General features: G+C 41.6%; 1 protein-coding gene and 1 pseudogene across 1 annotated transcript in view; one reads left to right on the top strand and one right to left on the bottom strand.

Annotated features, from left to right (window-relative positions):
* LOC122807781 overlaps positions 1 to 5888 on the bottom strand; it is a 26426-nt pseudogene extending 20538 nt beyond the window's left edge.
* The window catches only part of ACOX2 (acyl-CoA oxidase 2), a 1215466-nt gene that overhangs the window by 778207 nt on the left and 420701 nt on the right, over positions 1 to 16558 (top strand). The gene's annotated exons all lie outside the window — the stretch shown is intronic.

Raw genomic sequence — 16558 nt, 5'->3', positions numbered from 1 at the left:
ATTTGTTACATGCCCACTAAAGGCCCATTAATCCTGCCAGTTGGAGTTTGAGTTAAGAGCTTGTTAGAAGTGCAGTTGTCTAGAACCCTTGTTTTCACAGGGGTCCCAGTAGCAGGAGAGAACCCAGACCAAAATAATACCTCCTTTTAAATCCCAGTATCAGTCATTTGAGTGTTTACAAGTCAAATTTAGCTCACTATGTGCTAGAAATTAACACTAATTTTAGAAGCATTTCTTTGCTTCCCTACAGGGTAATGCTCACACTGCATTAGTCCAAAGGTAATTGAGGAATGTATGACTTCAAACACTTACCATAGCAGCTCCAACAGCCATTCCAGCAAAGCCAATCTAAAAAGAAACCAAAACACGTCAGAATTTGAGTAAAGTTAGGAAAACAGAAGCAAGTCACCAGTATGTATTATGTACCTCTGAAATAGGTGTGTCTACTACTCTCTTGTCTCCATATTTCTTCCACAAACCTCTGCTAACCTAAAAAAGCAGAGAATTATAATTTAGTATTTTAATTGCAACATGTCCATTAAAGACCCACCAAGTCTTCCTTTCACATTAAGGAATTACCTTATAAACACCATCAAACTGGGCTACTTCCTCACCAAGCAAGAGCACTCTCTCATCCCTTTCCAATTCTTCATCCAGTGCACGGTTTAAAGCATCTCTTACAGTCACCTGTAAGAAAACCAAGCCAAGTTAGTCAGTTTTGCACAAGTCTTGCTGTGGGTCACTACTAACAGCAAGCAAGCTATGCACCCAATGATTTCCCCAGCTTGGGCTACAAGCTTGAAAACTGCCTATACAACTAAGGCAGACTTGTCAGTAATCTTCCAGCAATTTGTTCATATGGGAAGCTTCAGACAGGTAAATTAGTTACCAAGGACAAATGCAATACTGAACCACTGAGGAAGACCAAAAAGTGAGGCAGACAATCTGGACAGTTTATGTATACCACCTACTCAGAGGTGATCTCTGCCAACATACAACGCCATGTCCAAACCAGAATTGGACATGCTCAACCTAAAGAAAATCTTATCCCCTCAAGCCACACTCCATCTAAACCTCACCACAACAATAAATAGGATGTGCTGGAGGGATAGATTCCTGTCCCAGAGACTTCCCATACTTTGGAACTAGATCCCAATCTACATTAGGCAGAGCTCCCCACCAACTCTTCAAAAGAAACCTTGATGAGTGGATGGGAAAAAAAAAAGTTTACCTCCGGGATCACTTCAGTGGCTCTGCTGGACAGAGGCACAGGAACTAATCTAAGGGGGCAGTGAAAGCCAACGCATTCTGGCTAGGCTTATAAATGCCTTCGGGCAGAGCCTAGTACCCACCTATGCACCTAGTTACAAGCAGCTTGATCAGGTCTTCACTTACTATAGTTGTCAAAGTGCAAATAGAAGTTTAGTGCTGAACATACCTCAACTGTACAGATTCAGAATGTACATATTTGATTCATTGGTCAGTTTTTAAGTTGCGGTTTCCTTGCAAATTAGTAGTAGATCATAAAGACTGAACTCAATGACAGATTACAGTTTGATTTCACATCAATGCAAAACCTGTTCAACCAAGTTGAGGAGAGCAATATTTTAAAAATTGTCCCCATTTTTGGGCCAGTGTCCCACTTTTATTTATAGTGTTATCCAGATGTCTTGCTCCAAGGAGAGGGGTTTGATGCTGCTGAACCTTAGTCAGGAAATGGACAGTCATGAAATTTAGTTGGGAGTGCCCTTCCAATCATTTGAGCCAATACATTTCTGAAGTACTTCAGAATTGGTTCCGAAAAAATAAAAATCAGCACTATGGATGGCCACAGCAGTTATAATCCAGTTTATAGGTCACACAGAATGGGGGACAAGACACCTCACAAAATGCCCAACATTAACGAGTTTGACAGACTTCTTCAGATGCCACATATAACAAAACCCTAGAGTATACCGATTTTATACCCATCCCAATTCAATCACAAGCAAGCCAATGAAAACAGAAAAAGATTAGTTACAAATTAAAAGAGCAACACTCAAGACTAGTCACTATACCCACTTTATACACATTAAAAAATGCATAAATACTGTTAAAATATGGAGATGTTGTAAAAGCCATTGGAATGTATGAAATGATTTCTAAAAGCCATTGGAATGTATGAAATGATTTCTATGAAATGATTTCTAAAAACAAGTACTAAAAAGTTGAACTTTCTGGGATCAACATCACTATCTATGACTATGCATGCATAAAGCAGAAAGGAATTTCTTTATAATCTTGCAGCTCTCAACTTTATATAAAAGGGGGGGCTAGGGAGATGTCATTTAAACTAGGGGGTTCATTAGCCTAAAAATCTGCCAATAAACCTCCTGTACTCCATCCTAGTCTCCCAAAGCCCTCCCCTCCAATATTGTTACTTCTTTCAATACAAATGAAAAAAAGTTTGGCCCAACACACAAGTATGTATGTATATTGTTCATAGAGTCTATTTCCTCAGTTCTACCACTAAAAATCACAGGTACTACAAACCTTACTTGTCAAATACTACATGTCCCTAGCAGGATTTCTTGGACCTGAACATTCGAGATTAGAACCCCTACTATAAAAGGATCTTAAAAGGGGCATCAAATACTATGTTCCAGGTCTGAAAGCTGAACTTGCACCATTCTCTTTCCATACAGACCCAAACGACCTTTGAATCCCCACTGAGCTAGTGTTAGTCCTTCCAGACTTAATCAGTGCACCACATTGGTTGGAGCCCCCCCATGAGGCAATCCCCCATGGCCTCCACCCCTAAAATGGTGGCTTAAATTACTCTACAAGACCTTGATGTATACCTTATTAACTACTACCCACTCTACTCTCCAAGACCTTGATGTATACCTTATTAACTACATCTTTGGGGTTGCCCCTTTCCAAGAACAATCTTAGTTAATACACGACTCTTCTATAAAAATCCATGTCAGATGAACACATCCTATAAATATAAACAAATGTCTTTGACTATCCCAAATTTTTTTGAGGGGTGGGAACTGGTAAAATGAATTAAAGAATTAAAGTGTCTCCTAAATATTCTAGATTTGAACCTTCTCTTATTTCTGCAAAATAGCAAGTGAACCGTAAAAGTAGCACTCAAAACTGTAATCCAAAGTTTCTTTAACTTGTCTTCAGACTCCACCCAAAAAAAGGTAATCCAAAAATCTTTATAGGGTCCAGACAAAAGATGCTCACAAATCATATTGGCATAAATGAGGGCACAATGGGCCCCCATTGCTACCCCACTGATTTGATAGAAAACTCCCCTTCAGCATAATTCAAAACCAATTCAATGCGGGTCAAGCTAAGGTGTACATAATTAGTAATAGCCAAACATCTTCAGGGCTTCCCCAAACCAGTTTGAAACCCCCCTTATGTGGAACACGACTAAGGAGGTCAGCAACATCAATAGTTAACAAAATAGAACTGTTCACAGTATTGCTGCCGGTTTATGCATCTTTAAGAATCCCAGGAGTCCTGGAGTACATTTGTCCCCTACAGGAACTATCTAAAGACTTCTATTGAAGCTATTGGCCTCAATAGGGAAGATCCCAAAAATTGCCAGTACCCTTGGTTTATCATTGTGCAAAAAAGAGTTTGCTGGTCAATGAAACCCAAGAGCAAAATAGGCAACATTCATCTTAAGGGAAATGAATATATCAGTGTCTGATCATTTTAGGCTCAGTATATCTTGAACAGTCCCACCACCCTTGTCAGGCTTCATAACCCTGACCATTTTATTCCTTTTTACTCATCCACCACTTTCATTGAGTCATATTGGCTCCCTAAAACACCTTTTCTTGTCCATTGAACAGTAAAATTAGTTCTTCCATAAAAGAATACATTATAGATGTGAGCAAGTACACAAGGCAGATTGGAACAATATTTGATTGTTTGGAATGGTATAAATAAGTTTATTTAAAGCTCTTGTGGGCAGCCACGGTGGTACAGTGGTTAGCATTGTCACCTCACAGCAAGAGGTTCTCTGGTTCAGTCCTCGGCTGGGGTGCCTTCTGTGCAGTCTGCATGTCCTCCCAGTGGTCACGTAGGTTTCCAGGTGCTCCAGTTTCCTCCCACATCCCAAAGACATGCAGTAGGTGGATTGGACACCAAACGGGCCCTAGGTGAGTGTGCTTGTGTGCCTTCTGTGGAAGGTTGGGAGTCAGTCTGGCAACTAGACACTGTAAAACTCCACTGCCAATCATGAGCAGACAAGTGATCCACTGTAAAACTCCACTGCCAATCATGAGCAGACAAGTGATCCACTGTAAAACTCCACTGCCAATCATGAGCAGACAAGTGATCCACTGTAAAACTCCACTGCCAATCATGAGCAGACAAGTGATCCACTGTGGCGACCCCTAACTGGGAAGAGCCATAAGAAGAAGAGTTTAACTAAAGCTCTTGTACCTAGACTTGCAATTTCAAGGAAAAGTATAACAAAATGATGGAATACAAACACAATACAAGACTTCTACAGCCTACTGAAAGCCACAGCATTATTGGAAATTTATCCAAAGCCATTTAGCAACCCTTAGGGAAGTCTTATTGATAACTATGGAATTCATTCAAACGAATTTGAAAGAAAAAACGTTACAGGGGAAAAAAAATGCAATACATTTCCTTACTGAAGTGGGTGGAGCCTATCAGCTTTCTGCCTCTTATAAAGGGTGTTGCCGGATTATTCCCATTTTGTATTCCCAATTTTTACTAACCCTCAACCCACGGGGGGGGGGTCATAACATCTTCAAAAACGTCGCCCCTTGCTATTAAGTGTAGATAACATGTTCAGCGGCTCCCACAAACTATTGGCGACTGAAAAAGTAAACTTCCTCTGAACAAGTTGTGTAGGAATTTACACAGCTGTAGAGCTATGCCCAGAAGTTAGTGATGATATTTTGTACTAGCTACACCGAAGGCAACAGCCATTAGTAAGCAGTATGGTATAATCTGACTATACAGCAACCGCAGACATACTTCTGTCTTTTGGTATTGGTCCACTTTTTTTGTGCTAAAAGGCATGGGCCACAGGTAACGCCACAAAGATAAAACAAGAACAAACTATTGCCACCCCGGTGACCTGAACAATAAGTGGTCTTTGTTCTAAAACAAAATATTAAACCATCCGTTTTTATTTCTACCATGCTCTGGTCACCACACAATTAACACCTTTAGAGTCAGAATTCAATCGGATATATGCAGGTGCTGCTACCAGGTTACCCTGTACACACTGTCGAAAGTAAATTTACACCACACACCAGTCGCACCTAATTCTAAACACAAAACGTTTACGCATACAGACTTAACCAAAGTGAGCACGGTGTAAAGGGTGGTTTAGGACAGTCTCGTCCATCTTAAGGGCGATAAAGACTAATTCCAAGACAGAAGCCCCCTCGGAGAGCACGCTATACCTGTACTACAGAAAAAGCACAGGAAATCAGAACTATTACAGCTACTCCGCTACAGCACATTAATAACGACTCTTACCCCCCGTCATACCACTGCTGAACCCCTACCTTCAGAGTGGCTGGTGCAGTTCCATGGAACTCTCTCCGCAGCAATACAGGAACAGTATTCTAAGCAAAAGAAAAACAAATCTTAGAACTACATTGCTAACATAATATAAGGTAACTATCTTATGACTAACTACAGAATACCTTTCCAACAGAAAGCAGAGACCTCAAAGCTGCCATAATCACACTATACTTCACAACAAGAGAATACTATCAACTGGGGGGTTCAAAGAGTAAAAGTCTATTACACAAAGTCTCTTCTCGCCAAATTTATACATCTCTGAATCTCTGCAATTAGCCTACGTGATAAGGGTTCATTACGTGAGGTCATGCAATTATATGCATACTAGGAATACCACCTTATCTATCTAATAATGCAGTCAAGGCACCTATGTGTCAGAAATATGAATCTCCACCTCCCTGCACGTGTCATTCACCACTTCACGTGACGTAATGCTATGTACTATTTGTTTTTTTCATAATAACTGCAGATGACTGTTAGTAAGTAATAGGTGTAAAAGTTCTCTTTAAGGCATACATCGTGGTATAATGAGTCGGTTTGATTTTTGGCTGAGGTCCCGTTTGTCTGGATTCTGCACGTTTTGGTATGAGTTTTCTGCGGATTCTCCAGTTTCTTCCTTCCTCTCAAACTAGGGTTACCACCTGTCCCTCTTTGCGATGGACAGTCCCACTTTGGGCAGTTTTGTCCTGAGAAAAAAACTAAAAAATGGCAAATGTCCTGAGATTTTAAGCCAAAATAAATTTCTTAAATTTTCTTTGATAGTTGCATAAAACAGTTAGTTTGTATCTGAAACACATAAATATTATATGAAATAGTATAAGTAAAGCAAATGGTACAAAAATAAGCATTTATTCTGGCAAAAAAGTGAAGTTCTTTCCTTTGCACTGGCCGTGGGTATGTTTTGTTCTGCAAAATCTCACATTTCTGCAAAAAGTGTCCCACTTTGGGTATTTGAAAAGGTGGCAACCCTATCTCAAACCCCAAAATATTCAGAAGGTAAATTAGTGAGTTTAAATTCTCCGCAGGTGTGCAGGCAGCATAAGTGAGGAGTGACAAGCTACTTCTGTTTCATACTTGCCTGGTTAACTCTATGGATTGAAGCGGCCATATAGTTAGATACAACTCTTAAAGTTGGATATGACAGCTCCTTACACTTTTGCCTTGTGAGATTCATCACAGCAAATAGACGTTTCAGGTTTACAGTTAAAGGGAATGCATCTTAACAGCTTAGCTAGCAGCCTGCAAAGAAGCAAATGAAAACGAATAAATTCTGCTTGAAAGCTGCATGTATATTGTAGCAATAATCTACTTCTTGGAAAGATTCCATTAACTACTAGAATGGATGTCTACTGCAAATTCTAACTTTATTTCCTATATTTGGTCGTTTTGTGGTTCAGCCTGCTGTGACCTCTGCATTGCAACTTTGTCCCTGTATTCTGGAGTTTTTATTTTGGCATTTTCATTTCCATTTTGCTGTTGTTAATCTTCCAGGTGTCTCCTAGCAATGTGCTCCATATGGGCAGCCTGTTTCTAGTCAGAGCTGCAGCAGTGATTCTGTCTTTTTGATGCCTTGCCCCTTGCCTGGTAGTCTGGGTGATTATTTCCATGTTAATGCTCATAAACCTGTCAGTTGTTTGTCAGTCATCTTGTCTACATACCTGGCATGTTCTATATACCTGGAACTGCACATTCCAGCTTTCCAATACCCGTTTTTTTCTTCTGTTAGTATAATGGTTAAAGTATTTACCTTACAGAAGCAAGGTGCAGGGTTTGATTCTGACATGGGTTAGCCTACTATGAATCTATGAACCTATTTCCTGGACATCTGAATATTAAATGCCTTTCTTGGTTGGTGTTGAGAATTGTGTGCTTCTGGACTGAATTATTCCTTTGAAAGAGGGGAATGAATATGCAGTCTGAGACTTAGGTTCATAGGTAGGTACTAGGCTATCGACCCAAGGGCCTACGTAAGCCTAGCCAGCAAAGTTCCTGGCTTATGCCACCCAAAAATTTATTTTCCTGTGCCACTGTCGAGCAGAGACACAGAAGTGATCCCCAGGGTGTATTCCTATTTCCCATCCACTCATCAAGACTTTTCTTGAAGAGTGCTGATGAAGAACTTTGCTTGACAAAGATAGTTAGCCTGTTCCAGAGTATGGAAAGTCTCTGGGACAGGAATCTATCCATTCAGCATGTCCTGTTTAATGTGGTGACAAGGTTTAGGTCCCTAGAGCGTGTAGCTTGGAGGGATTGGGATTTCTTTAGGTGTAGCATGTCCAACAGCTCTGGGTTTGACATAGCTTTATATGTTAGGCAGAGGTCACCTCAGAGTAGGCGATATGCTACGGAGTAAAGCTGGAGTTTTTTGAGGCGGTCAGTGTAGGGCATTTGTTTGAGGCCAGTAATCCTCTTTGTGAGGTACTTCTGTGGCCTTTCCAGCTGCTGCAGATGTCTTGTGAGGTACATTCCAAAAGGGGCGTTGTACTCTATAATGGGTCTAATGAGAGTCGAGTAGAGGGGAACAATGACCTCTTTTTTCCTGGATGAGAACCCTTTTATGATGAGGTGTGCCACATAGAATGATTTCCTGACTACTGTGGCAATGTGACTATCAAAGGAGAGACTACTGTCCACCTGGGTCACAAGGTCTCTTATCACACATTCGGTGTTAAGTAGATTGCTGCCTATTTGGTAGTTCATGGGTACAGAGTTTTTACCAAAGGGGATGACACTGCACTTTTTGGCATTGAGCTTGAGGCCATAGCTCTGACACCAGGCATCTGTCTCAGCAAGGCCTTTCTTTAGGATGTCCACATCGTTTGGGGACTTGACTATGGCTCCTAGTTTGCAGTCATCTGCGAGCTTCATTATCCAGAGGCCTTCTGTGTTAGCCTGTACTTCAGAAAAGTAGATACCAAACAGGAGAGGTTCCAGGACGGAACCCTGTGGTACTCCACTTGTCACTGGTGTGAGGTCATATTTGGAGTCTGCAACTTTTACAGTGTGGGTTCTGTCAGTGAGCCAGTTAGAACCCATCTTGTGACGTAGGGATTTATACCTAGTTTAGGGAGTTTAGCTATAATTCCAGAATGGGGGGTGGTGTTGAAAGCCTTGGCAAGGTCAAGATAGGCTGTGTGAACCACCTTACCCTCATCTACGGCTTTGGTGGCTGCCTCAAAGACGTCGATCAGGTTCAGGAGGCATGATCTGCCTTTCCCAAACCCGAACTGGGTGGGATCCAGAGTTTGGAGATTACCAATGTCTTTGTTTATTAGTTCCATGATGATACGTTCCATGGCCTTGCAGACCAGGCTCGTCAGGCTAATAGGTCGATAGTTCCCAGGATCAGTGGGGGCTCCCCCTTTGTGGAGTGAGATACCTGTTGCTGTGCGCCATTCAGTGGGCACAAAGCGTGATGTTAGGCTATTATTGAACATGGTGCTTAAGTGGGGAGCCAGTTTGTTCTGAAGTTCGTGTAAAATGCAGCCTGGGATGTTGTATGGTCCCATGGATGTTGTGTTTTTGGCTTTAGAGAGCGCAGGTTTTACCTGCGTAGTTGTGATTACAGGGACTCTGCATTCTTAATGTATAGATATGGGCCCTTTAGGGGGTGAGGTAAAGTTAGCACTGAATGTATCTGCCAGGATGTTGGCAATATCAGTTGGTTCTGTAATTTTCGTGCCTTTGTGCTGTAACTCAGAGCAGATCTGGGTGTTGCCATCAAGATTCTTGACATAGCTATATAATGCTTTGTGGTTGTCCTTAGAATTAGTGGCGATTTTGTTTTTATAGCTAGCTTTGGAGGATCTTATAAGGGATCTCAGCTTCTTACTGAGGCTAACCAGGGAGCTCCTCCACTCATGGGATTTTACTCTCTTTTGTAACAGTTTCTTCCTTCTGTTGCAGAGTTTGTTTATGGCAGGGGGACATCAGATTGGCTTTCTTTTTTTGGAGGATAGTGTCTTGGTTCTGTTTGGGATAGCACGATCCATGCACTCGTGCAAGTGCTTATAGAGTGCATTTGTGTAGGATCCAGCAATTGTAACTGTATTGTCCATCTGCATGGGTGTCATGAAGTTGACCATTTCTGTCTTAAGAAGTATGAAGATGGCTTTGGAGAAATTTTTTACCATAGTTTCCTTAATGGGGGGTGGGGGCGGGATGTGGATATCAAGGGTGATAAGCTTATGGTCGGATCGGACCAACAAGGAGTTGACTTCAGGTGTGGAACACCGGTCACTCATGTTGGTAATGACTAGGTCTAGGATATCGTTGCCCCTGGTGGGGGTGTAGATAAGTTGTTCCAGGGCATTGGAATTTATGAATTCCAGAAAGGGTTGAGCGAAGGAGTTGTTACACAAGTAGTTTTCCCAGTTAATGGTGGGGTAGTTGAAGTCGCCCATTATTAGGGTGTTTGGTTGAACCCTAATATTTTCCAGTACATCAAGAAAAGAGGAGTGGGAATCCTGGAGCATGGTGGAGGATCTGTAGCAAGCTACAATTTGGATTGCAGTTTTGCCCAGAGTTAGTTGCACTTGGATAACTTTGGATGCATTATGCTGAGTAACTTGCCTTGAGGTGTGGATATCCTTAATGAATATGGACACACCTCCACCTCTGGTGTTTCGGTCCAGGTTACATGGCCGAAAAGTGTGGTATGAGTTATAGCCTGGTAGTGCAGGGGTGCTCTCTGGAGCCTTGAACCAGGTCTCAGTCACTGCACAGATATCGATGTTCTCCATTTTAAGGAGTGCCTTGAGTGAATGCATTTTGAGATTTAGACTTCTAGCATTGAGTAGCATTGCCCTAAGTTTTTGCTTGCCTGTTTCTGTTACGGTGGTGAATTTGTTATTTGAACCTTGCCTAAAAAAGGCACTATAGGGGCAGCAAGAGCCTTAGCCAGTATCTGGAATCCCAGGGGAAACAGGTGCAGGTCATCTGTGGCAAAGCATCGTGGTCTGTCGACCATGTCATCCCAAGCAGACAGATAATGGATCCCCTTAGAATGACACCAGAAGCTTAGCCAATTGTTGAAGTCAATCGTTTTGTCCTTGTACTGCGGTATCATTCTGGGCAATGGCAGAATGCTACTCAGGGCTAGGGTTATACCTGCCTGGGCTACAAGATCAGAGAGCTCTTCCATGTCTCTTTTCATGTAGTCCAGGGAGGTACATCTCAGGTCATTCACACCAACATGGACAATGACAGAGTCATATTTGTACTTGTTGCGGAGTGACCTGAGCACGTGGGTTATGTGGCGGATCCTGGCACTCGACAGGCAGCTGACAGTAACCTTCTCCTTGTTTAGCCTGGTGAGTGGGACATCAGTGTGCCTGACTATAGAGTCACCTATGACTAGTGTGTTGGGTACGTTGTTTTGCCTTATTGGCTGTGGTTGAGTGGCGCACTGAGTCTGTGGGCTATGTGTCATTTGGGTTGTGTTGAGGGTTGGAGGTTGCTTGCGTTTCTGCTTTGGAGGTCTCTGTTGCTTAGACAGATTATTAGTGAGAGCCTCCGCGGATGTGTTTGTGTTACTATGTGTGGATTTTGGTGGTGTAGATTTAGCGAGACTATGTGATGAGTGTGGTGTGGTGCAAATGTTTACCTCCTCCTCATGACCGTCAAGTTCAGTCTTGGTTGGAGAGAGCTTTGCCTCCAGTTTGGCTAGATAAGTGCATCTCTCACAGGTTGTAGTGTTGGGTGGTAGGAGGAGGGGGTTGTCTGTGTACATAAGGCAATTTCTACATTGCCTCAAGATGCCCAGATTCATCAGATAGACAGGAGAGAACACCGGGAGCTGACCCTTGGACATGCCTGAATAAAAAATTATTTTCCTATAGATAAGTGAGGAAAGTGAGTACAAGAGCTGTTTTTCTCTAAGCAAGTGAGAAAAGTAAGTACAAAAACTGTTTTCCTCTAGGAAATGAGGAAGATTGAGTGTTATAGTAATTAGTAGCTTATTTAGTGCTTATAAGTTCTGAGCATGAATAAGCAAATTTAAGTGCTAAAACTAAGAATCTGTATCTGCACTAGACGAGTTACAGGACAGAAACAAGTGCAAATGCAGGCTTTCAAATCAGAAAGTTGAGAGAGATGGAAGAGATTGCCCAAACGGCCAGTAACTACAATTTTTGGGCCAGAACCACTCCTTATGTGATAGACAGGTTACCTAGTGCTTACCACTCCCACTGATAAGCTAGAAGGCTTCCCTCCAACACAGAAAGGCTTGGGGGGCTCAGAAGCTTACATACAGTTCTGGATACAGCAAATCTGTATCTGGAACACTAGTTACAGGAAAGGTAGGATACAGGCTTACAGTTTCTATTTTACAGAAAAGTAGCAAAAACAGTAGTAAAAACAATTCACATGTACTGCAAGCTAGCACACTTGAGTATGTAGCAATATTAGACCAAACACAGTTTAAAAATGCAATTAAATTAAAAAGGACTCAAAGCAAGTGCAGAAAGAGTTTATTAGGTAGAATGTGGTAAAGAGATGGGACTGGGGGAGTGTCCCAGATCAAATCTACAGTGGGGCAGGCAATGCAAAAGCCACCAAATTTAAACTACAAACCAAAAATAGGGAGGGTGTGTGGAGGAAAACAGTTTCAACAGAGATCTAAGCAACAACTAACAGTACAAACTCTAAAACCAAAAAAATATACTCAGCTCTGTATATTTGCAGATCAGTCTCTCAGATCAGGGAGACAATGGTTTCAACAGAGATCTAAGCAACAATTAACAAACTCTATAACCAAAAAAAATATATACTCAGCTCTGTATATTTGCAGATAGTCTGGAAGGCAGTCTCTCAGAACACAGGTTCCAGCGATTAAATGCAGGCTGTTACTAACAGGTCAAACTTTATGCAAGTGATCCTTGAGTTGTGGGTTTCATCTGCTCCCTGCAGAGTCTGACCAGCCTGGATGGTTATCCGTGGGACTGTGGGCAGATTGTCCTTTGCTTTTCAGTTATTTTGACTGTTATAGGGATATAGAAGTCTGCTACATGTCTGTCAGTTATGGTATAAACTGGTCTGGAAAGACCTTTACTGGTATTTATGCAAGAGTTCATCAGAAAGGGACAAGTTTGTTTATGAGGCTAACACTTTATTAAGATCTTGGATTTATTTTCTGTTAAACACAAAAACTATTTTGAACTCTTCAGATTTTATCTACATTGGGTACAACTGCTGTCACTTAGTATGCTGCATTTTATTTGATTGGTTTGCATTTCCTATTTGCTTATTTTTAGAATTTACATGTTTAATTTGATATAGAGTATTGTTTGCTCCTTTGTCTTGGCAGACTGTACTCTTAAATAACAGATTTACTTTGTGTTTGTGTTTGATTTGTAGCCATGGTGGTGCAGCGGTAGCGTTGTCGCCACACAACAAAAGGTTCTCCCGTTTGATTCTCGGTTGGAGTGCCTTCTGTGTGGAGTCTGCATGTCCTCCCCGTGGTCAATTGGCATTCGAAAGACATGCATGAATGTGTGTGCCTTCATTGAAGGTTGGATGTCGGGCTGGCACCTCGGCACCGTAAAAATCTACTGCCAATCATTAGCGGACTGGAGTTCCGCTGTGGCGACCCCTAACCGGGAAAAGCCGAAAGAAGAAGAACAACAACTTTGTGTTTGATTTGCCTTCTTTATGTATTAAGTTCACTTTGAACTGTAACTTATGAGCCATGAAAACAGATGAATACCATGTTGCAAATGCATACAAAAATCTATACAATTGAAGTATTTATGATGCATCCATCCAACCATCTAGTGCTGCCAAGTTACACCTGACTTAAAGTATTGGCATTTTCTTTGGAATGCAGGAATGGTAGGAAGACAGGCTTCCTGCTGATGCTTTGTAATCTTTCCTTTTTTTTGTTGAGACTTTAAAACCTCTTATCTATAGTACAAGCATCTAAAATTTGGGCTTTACAATCCTCAGGCAAATTTTCTGACAATAGCCAAGCATATCTGTGAATAACGTCTGTCATAACTGCCACTGTAACAGTAACCCTGTAATCACAGGCATATTTTAATGCCACAAACCCCACGGACACATCATTTTGACCAGTGGGACCACTTTTTATTGTCTTTGTAGTCTGACCTATTTTAAGGTACTCCGAATATGAGATAAAATTGCATTATGGTAAAATAGCACATAGGACAAATAATTATAGGTCCTGATAGCAAAAACACTTACAAGTATAAACTTACTTGCCATACCTGTCCAACAATCTCCTATTTCCATTAAAAGTAAGAATTCTTGTAGGTACACATGGTGTCTTAGAAATGCCAGAAGAAGAGAGAATAGCTAAGCTTGCAATGCCAGATTCAGGCTGAAGTAACAGTAACTATCTTTAGCCTGCTTGTATATTAGATCAGACCATGGGCTTGAAAATCAGAATGACGAGAATATTTCATCTGTATCTCCTGAAAGGTTTTAAATAAAATACTTTTTTATTGCAGACTATGGTACCTTTAACATATGTAAGATTATTCTCTTAGGAGCACAAATATGTCACTGGTGAATGATGTGTAATCATGGTTTCATTAATGTTTTGTGGCGGAGAAACAGATGATTGTGAAGATTCTAAATAGCATGAAACGTGACCTATCAGGGCCTTTAGAATTACTATTTAACTGTAGCCTCCAAACAGGCTTCATGCCTCATGAATGGAGAAATGTAACAGTCATCCCTCTGCACAAATATGGGGCATCTACATTCCCATAAGTCTCACTAGTCTTATATGTACAGTGGAAATAAAAAGTTTACACGCCCCTATTAAAATGCCAGGATTTTGTGATATAAAAAATGAGACCACAATAAACCATTTCAAAACTTTTCCCACCTTCGATGTGACCTATAACCTGTACAATTCAATTGAAAAACAAACAAATGTGTTAGGGGGAAAATATAAAAAAATAAAAAATGTACAATAAGCTGGTTGCATAAGTGTGCACACCTTTAAATTAATACTTTGTTGGAGCACCTTTTAATTACATCATTCAGTCTTCTTGGGTCCACACCTGCCATCAGTTAAAGAGACTCTGATTAATCCCAAATAAAATTTAGCTGTACTAGTAGGATTTTCCTGACATTTACTCAGTTGCCTGCTACAGCAAAAGCCATGGTTCGCAGAGATCTTACAAAGCATCAAAGGGATCTCATTATTGAAAGGTATCAGTCAGGAGAAGGGTACAAAAAAATTTCCACAGCATTGGATATACCATGGAACACAGTGAAGACAGTCACCAAAAAGTGGAGAAAATATGGGACAACAGCGACGTTGCAAAGAACTGGAAGTCCCTACAAAATTGATGGAAAGACAAGACGAAAAATGGTCAGGGAGGTTGCCAAGAGACCTACAGCAACACTGAAGGAGTTGCAGAAATTTCTGGCAAGTACTGGTTGTGTACTATATGTGACAACAATCTCCCATATTCTCCATATGTCTGGGCTATGGGGTAAAGTTGCAAGACAGAAGCCTTTTCTTACACAGAGAAACATCCAGGCCCGGCTAAAATTTGCAAAACAATACATCAAGCCTCCCAAAAGCATGTGAGAAAATGTGTTATGGTCTGATGAGACCAAGGTTGAACTTTTTGGCCACAATTCCAAAAGGTACATTTGGTGCAAACACAACACTTTGCATCACCAAAAGAACACCATCCCCATGGTGAAGCATGTTAGTAAAGGCAGACGTCCTGTCTGGTGGACCCCAGCCATAAACAAACTACACAATAGAAGGAGGAAGCTACTAAATGATAGAGCAAAATCCCAAAAAGGGAAGGCATCACTGATCAGTATTAGCAAAAAACTACGGGCACTCATAAAATTGTCTAAGGCCAGCTTCAAGAGAAAAATTGCACAGGACACTAAGGATAATCACAAGGCTTTCTTTAGTTATGTTAGGAACCTGGGTGGTAATTCTCAGATATGCTCAGAATTAGTCCAAAATGACAAAAAATACACTGAACCCACAGACATTGCCAACATCCTAGCTGACAGGTTCAGCGCAAACTTCTCCCCCCCCACCAAAAGGGCAAATATATATTCCAGCAGGTGCTGCCCCTGACATCTCAGATGCTCAGGTAAGAGCCGCCTTCTCCAAAGCAAAAAACACAGCATCAATGGGACCAGACGGTGTCCCGGGCTGCATCCTACATGAACTCCAAGAAGAGCTAAACCCAAACATAAAACTACTGTTCACTCTCAGCCTTACTACAGGATATGTGCCCAAAGAGTGGCGTACAGCAACAGTGGTCCCTCTCCATAAAGGTGGTGCCTCAATGGATCCTGGAAACTATCTCCCCATAAGCCTGACTGGTTTGGTCTGGAAAGCTATGGAAAAGATCATCATGGACCTCATAAATAAAGATATTGGGGACCTACAGACACTGGATCCTACCCAGTTTGGCTTTGTTAAGGGCAGATCCTGCCTCTTAATCCTGGTTGATTTCTTTGAACAGTCACCAAGGCCATTGACGAGGGGAAGGTGGTCCACACAGCCTACCTGGACCTTGCAAAAGCCTTCGGTACAATACCCCACTCGGGCATTATAGATAAGCTCACCAGCTTAAATATAAACCCCTATGTCACTAGATGGATTGCAAACTGGCTCAAGGACAGAACCTACATGGTTAGAATTGCTGGAGCCATGTCAGACTCCAAACCAGTTACAAGTGGTGTCCCACAAGGCTCAGTCCTGGGACCTCTCTTGTTCGGTATATATTTCTCGGAGGTACAGGCCAACATGGAAGGACTGTGGCTGACCAAGTTCGGAGATGACTGCAAACTGGGCGCCATAATTGACTCTCCAGCCGACACAAGCATCCTCCAAAAGGGCCTCATAGAAACAGACAACTGGTGCCAGAGCCATGGCCTCAAGCTAAATGCCAAAAAGTGTATAGTCATCCCCTTTGGCAAAAACAAAGTGCCCACAAATTACCACATAGATGGTAATCCATTAAGTACAGAAGAA

Source organism: Protopterus annectens, chromosome 7.part1 (genome assembly GCF_019279795.1).
Source record: "Protopterus annectens isolate FY-2018-M chromosome 7.part1, PAN1.0, whole genome shotgun sequence".
In the NCBI taxonomy this organism is placed as follows: Eukaryota; Metazoa; Chordata; order Ceratodontiformes; family Protopteridae; genus Protopterus; species Protopterus annectens.
The sequence above is the reverse complement of the archived record's forward strand: the minus strand, read 5'-3'. Positions and strand labels throughout refer to the sequence as shown.